We start from the raw sequence: 6,000 nt of genomic DNA, 5'->3' as shown, positions 1-6,000 counted from the left end.
TGAAGAAAGCTTCTATACCCAGATCTTCCCTGCCCATTGTACCCCTGGTACCTGTGGAGTGTGCCCACCACAGTGCCATGGGTTCTTCAGGTGCATCCCAATCTGTGAGGTTATGATCACATCCCGGAACTGTACAAGCCATAGAAGGCTGAGGCCCAAACCCCTCATACTTACAGTTCTGCACGCAAGTGAAAGCAGAGGGAGATCTTTGATCAGATCTTACGTGTAATCATAACATAGAGTGACTTGGGTTGGAAATGACCTCAAAGATCATCTATTGCCAACCCCCTTGCAGCCGGCACAGTTGCCAACCACTGGACCCCAGGCACCAGATCAGGCTATACTATCCATTCTGGCCTTGAACACCTCCAGGAATAGGGCATTCACAACCTCTCTGGGCAGCCTCACCACCTTCTCAGTGGAAAAACATCCCCCTGATATCTAATATAAATTTCCCCTCCTTCAGTTTAAAACCATCCCCCTTATGCTATTACTATCTACCCATGTAGGAGGTTTAATTCCTCCCAGACAGCTGCCAGTCCTCCCTTTCTGCTCAAAGTCTGTCTTTTCCCATGTCACCACTGTTTATGTTATATTTATATTTATTATGAATTCCTGTTAATCTGTCCCTTCCCTTTCAAAAGGATCCTGCCCTCTTTGAGCTAGCCGCAGCCTCAGGTTTCCTTTGGCCACAGTGTCACCTCATCCCAGGCACAACGACGTGGTAGTTGTCACCCCATACTTGCCTTTGAGGAACTGACTTGACCAGGAATGTCCCAGCCCAATGGTCTGTATCAAGATGGCTGCATACAGATAGAGCTGTGCTTAGCTGAGGAGCTCACAGCCAGCTTTCTGCTTTCCCACAATGTGCTGAGCTGTGGGCATGCTGTGGGCCTCTGCCCACTCCTGGCAGTTTGATGTTACATTTGTTCCTTAAGAGAAAAAAAAAAAAAGTTGGACTGACACAAGCTTCACCTGAAATATGCTGCTTCACCCTGGGTTCCTGAGCTAGATACCTCTCTTGCAGCTCATTCTACTGAGCCTAGCATGGGGGAAAATCTTAGCACCAGCACACAGTCAAATAATAAGAGCAGAACCAGGAACTCCACATGGCCTTGGCTGCTGTCCCGGAGCCCAAAGGTTGTTCAAATCTCTGACTTCGCCATTTCTTTCTTATCTCTTCTGTTCATCAGTTCTTTCTTCTTAGAAGACACTTCATTCCTTTGCATTTGTGCCCCCAGCAGAAAAGACTGATGGTAACATCATCATCTACAGAGTTATACCCCCTGGCGATCCTTGCTGCTTGCAGGATGCCTTCCTCTCCCTGAGCATTGCAGTGTGTTGTCATGGAGAGGATGCAGTCAGCACTGCGAGGTCAGTAGGTACTACACAGCCTGTGAGTTTCTCAAGCAGAGGCATCAGGATGGATGCAAAGGGCCTTTGAGGACTCCAGGAGGCTCTGCAGAAATTCCCCTAGTAGCTGCATTATGGTAAATTTTCTGTGCATTTGGGGACTCACAGACTGTGACTGAATCACATGCCATCTGCATTATGATACAGTCCCTCTGCAGAGTGGGCTCTGCAGATTGCTTTCTATAGGAAATTTGTTGAGTAGAACTGTACGCTGAGCAGAAGCATTTGGAGAGGCCAGTGGCTCTCAGTGGGAACTTCAGTGCATTCAGGAACCAGAATTACCACTTTTTCTTCTTTATTGGGCCATAAAGAGAACGCATTGGAAACACCAGACTGAACTAGAAGAGGTGAGCAGATAATTTGCAATGTAGTAGGAATCACAGAAAACTTCTGTTGTAAGACAGAGTCCCTTCTGCCTGGAAAATACTAGGACTTGCCACATCTAAGAGACATAGGCTGGTGTGACAGCTACCACACAGTGACGTGGAGTGTCTGCTAGCAAACCTCAGATGTCAGGTGCTCTAAGCAGCACTGCCTAGAGCACTGAGGGATCCTTCAGGCCACCCACCTGCCCCTGGTTTTCTGAAACAATCTTCCCTGAATTTGCTCGCTCCTGTGCAGCAGGAGGGGAAACATCATGGAACATGAAGAGAAAAAGTGAGCCATGGCTCAGAGCTGCTAAGATACACCTAAACATCCCCAAACTCTCCCAGCCCCGTGTCCTCAGAGTGATTGTTCCAGTATTAGGGTTCACGTTTGTACTGGTTTTAGTGCCAAAATCCAGGTTCTTGGCTTTGTGACTTGGGGCAGGTTTCTGGTTTCAAGCTAGTGCTCTTCCCACCCACATTACACCATCTGGGAAAACAGTGCAAAGGAATCAAATTAGTAGTGCTGTGCTATATGAAAATCAAACAGCAGCATCTCTTTGCTGCTCCACAACATCCTAGTTATTCTGTAGGTTTTTGAGCTACACCAGCCAAAGACCCAAAGCCACAGGCTTGCCTCGGGTTGAGGACCAGCAGGGTAAACCAGATGGCTGGAAGCCTCTCCAGATCAGTGTGGACTTGTCCGTAGTGTGGGGCTGGATCCCCATGAGGGCTATAGATGATAGGAGACTAGTCTCAGGACCAAGTTGGTGAGGAGACAGGGGGACAGGTAGCAAAGCTGTGAACAGAGTGGTCCCCTCCTGGGCCTGAACAAAATGCTTGCAGATGGGCGCTTTAACAAAGCTCTCAACTGTTGGCATAATGCTCGGGGCTTTATGGAAAGGAAATGTCTTTCTGCTTTACCTGCACATTCGTGTTTTGAACTCCCTTCCCCATTTATTTTCCCATCTCTCATAAATCATTAAATAACTGACAAAAATAGCACAGCTTACTTAGGAGGTGATTAAAAATGAGAAGAAATTATCCTATCGCTCTCCCAGAAACCCAAACGTTCCCAGTAGCATCTGTCACAGGGCCAAACCTCTCATTCCCTACTGTTTAGCTTGCAGTCTGACAAGGTGCCTCTGTGCCAGCTGTGCTGAGCGGCTCTCTGCAAACACCCGGGAATGCAGCACGGAGTATCAGGAGGGTCATTGCTGTAACTAAGCCATCAGATGATCCTACATCCTGCTGTCCAGGTATGGCTCAAGCAAGAGGAAATTTCCACCAGGCTCTGAGAGACATAACCTATGCTAACACATCGTGGTTGGCATAAATAATAGAAAGGCTAAAGTATCTGAGCTGCATTAATTCCTGGAGTAGCTGTTAGCTCCAGTGAAGTAAGTAATGAGATGAACGTGTGATTTCAGTGTGCTGAAAGAAAGAGTATTGTTATTTCCTGCTGTTATAAATACAGTTATTTCAAGCCAGTCAGGATGGTGTAGGTATTCTCACTCAGCTCATGCCCGCTCTCTTTGTTTAACACTCTTATCTGTGCCCCAGCCCATTCCCTTTAAATGCACCTTCCTCCTGCCCCACCTTGCTCCTGTATGCCCCGTTACCTGCACCATTCACCATTAAACTCCCCGTTTGAAAGTATAAATATCCTTACATTTCCTTTGCATGCTTTAAGGTTTGAAGATGAGGGCTATGAGTGGAGGCTGGCATCTTAAGACTCCCGTGAAGCTCCAGCTGGAGAGCAGCAACGAGAGGAGCTGCCGCAGCAGAGGCTCAAGCATACCCTCCCCTTGCAACAAGGAGGTTAATTAGGGCTGCTGGGGGAACAGGGAGGATACGAGTGAGAGCTCCGGCTGAGTGCCAGCATGCCCTGGGGCAAGTCACATCCGTTCTTTCTGCTTCAGTCTTTCTGTGGCTGAGGCCGGGGGCAATAACTCATTTACCTCACAGTTTGGTCCTTGGATTGGATGCAGAGAGCTGTGTAAAGCACATAACAGTAAAATAGCACTGGCAGTTTGATTTCATAATCCAGGATGTTTCTTGCTGCTGGTGGGATTTTGTAACATGGGAGATTTCTTGCTGAATGATGGAAATAGGGGAAATTAGTGTAAAGTTGCAACAGAAGTATTTGAGTCCTTTCAGACTAGAATCCTACAGTAACAAGGTTGTGTTTCACAGCAAAGAGCCATGCTAAAATGAATAGGCACAGAACAAAAGAATCAGACCCAGAACTGAATATTTTATGCCCTAGCATTAATAGGCATATGGGACACGGAGCATATCCCATTACAAGGGCTCTGACCACTTGCTTCCCCGGAGTGCTGGTTGCTGTGCATAAGTGAAGAATGCATTTTGAAGTACTGTCTGGAAGCTTCCAAAGAGGGGATGTGGGGCTGCACTCCCACAGCAAGTTCTGTTAAGGCTTCATTAGCTCACTTTAGAGCAAGCCAGTACCCTTCTTTGTCTAGGACAGCCTTCTTTTTCAACTACGACAGTAAGTTTGAACCTAACAAGCTTAATTCCTTAGGACTTTAACTCTGCAAAGCATTAAGTGACCTTTCACAGACATGCTCTGAAAGGATTCTGCATGATGTGAGATCAGGTGGATCCCTCGCAGAGCACCTCCACTCTACTAGATGTGGAGGCTGCTCTGCTGGGCAACCGCACAAAGCCAGTTCTGCAAAGCAAGTGTGAGCGGAGAGCCACAGCCACCACCTGCAGTGTGCTGCATCTAACTGCTCTTGTGTCTTGTTCCTATGCACCCTGCATCTGAATTAAAAACAAACAAACAAAAAAAAACCCGCACAACCTGAAAAACTGCATTCTAACTACTATGTCTTAACCACCAGAGGAAGAAGAGCCACACGCAAAGGCAAATACTTTCTTCTGGTGTAATGCCTGGTGGCGATGAAAACCTGTTCTCAGGTAGGATGGCATCAACTTGGCTTTTTCAGAAGTCAATAAAGGAGCAGCAAATGTCACCTCTCTGAGGATAGCTAATGGATGTGACCCTTAGAAAAACCTCTGGAAAATTTTTGACTTTGCACTGCAAATATGGTATTCCCCCCCATATCTCCCTGTCCAAGGTGGGCTTAGTAAAGACATTCACATCTCTCACACCTGTGCATACTGCGTATTCAGTTTTGTGCACAAAATTTCCCTGGCATCAGGAGAAATTTTACCACAGAATGAGCCTAGAGCTCCCTAAGAGAAGGTAATTAAGGTGAGAAATCTCATCTTCACACCTTTCTTGTCCATGCTGTGAAAGTGTTTGTGATTAACTGGGTTAAAAATACTTTGTAAAACATTAACTACTAGGGGTGCAGCTCCGCCTCCTTATATCTTTTGAATGTGTCTGACAAATACAACCTTGACAGAGATCATGGTTTAGCGATGAATTTTTTGCTAAGAGGTAGCATTCAGAAGAGACAGTTTCAGTGCTGGAACTTTCATCAGCACTGAAGACCTCCAGCTTTAGCTGAAAATGACTCTCAAGACTTGGTGGTGTAATTCTTTTTTGAACATTTAGATGATAATGGAGCCTCTCTCCCCGGTGTTGCAATATCTCAACTTCAGGAACTCTTCAGAGTGGTTTCCAGCAGGTTAAATGCTAGCAGGAGTTCTAGTCCATTGGCACTGCTAACCTGTACAGCACTTTATAGAAGTTACAGGTTTGTGCACACGTGTTTGGTTTCAGATTTGAGAGTGTAGTGGCATTTGGATCTAGATTTTGGGTTAATCCACTAGACCTATAGAATCCAATATGAAATCTAGTTAGGAGGAGAAACATGGGAATTCAATGCTAGCCAGACCTAAGATGTGCCATCAGTCACAGCAATTACCCAGAACAGGGCATTTGTTGCTTTTAAAGTGCAGACAGTCCAAGATCTAGAGGTCATTCTGTAGCAAGCACTCACATGATTTAGAAGCAAATTCTTTGTTACAACCTCATGGTTATAATAGATTGATAGCCTAAAATGCATTTCCTAATCTGAGGAGAGAACCAACCTATCTTTCTGTAGGACCTGACCAAATGTCATCAGTTCCTCCTACACCTTGAATAAGGTGTGATCTACTTCTGAGCAACCGGATAATGTGCTACTTGCTTTGGTTCTTAGTACCCTCTGGTCTGCAGCTCAGTATCACAAATATAAAATAAGCCTCAACTAAAAATACCATATGTTATGCATGTACCTCAGGGCTT

This window comes from Meleagris gallopavo, chromosome 5, assembly GCF_905368555.1.
Source record: "Meleagris gallopavo chromosome 5, MGAL_WU_HG_1.1, whole genome shotgun sequence".
NCBI classification, from domain to species: Eukaryota; Metazoa; Chordata; class Aves; order Galliformes; family Phasianidae; genus Meleagris; species Meleagris gallopavo.
Note: the sequence above shows the minus strand (reverse complement) of the source record.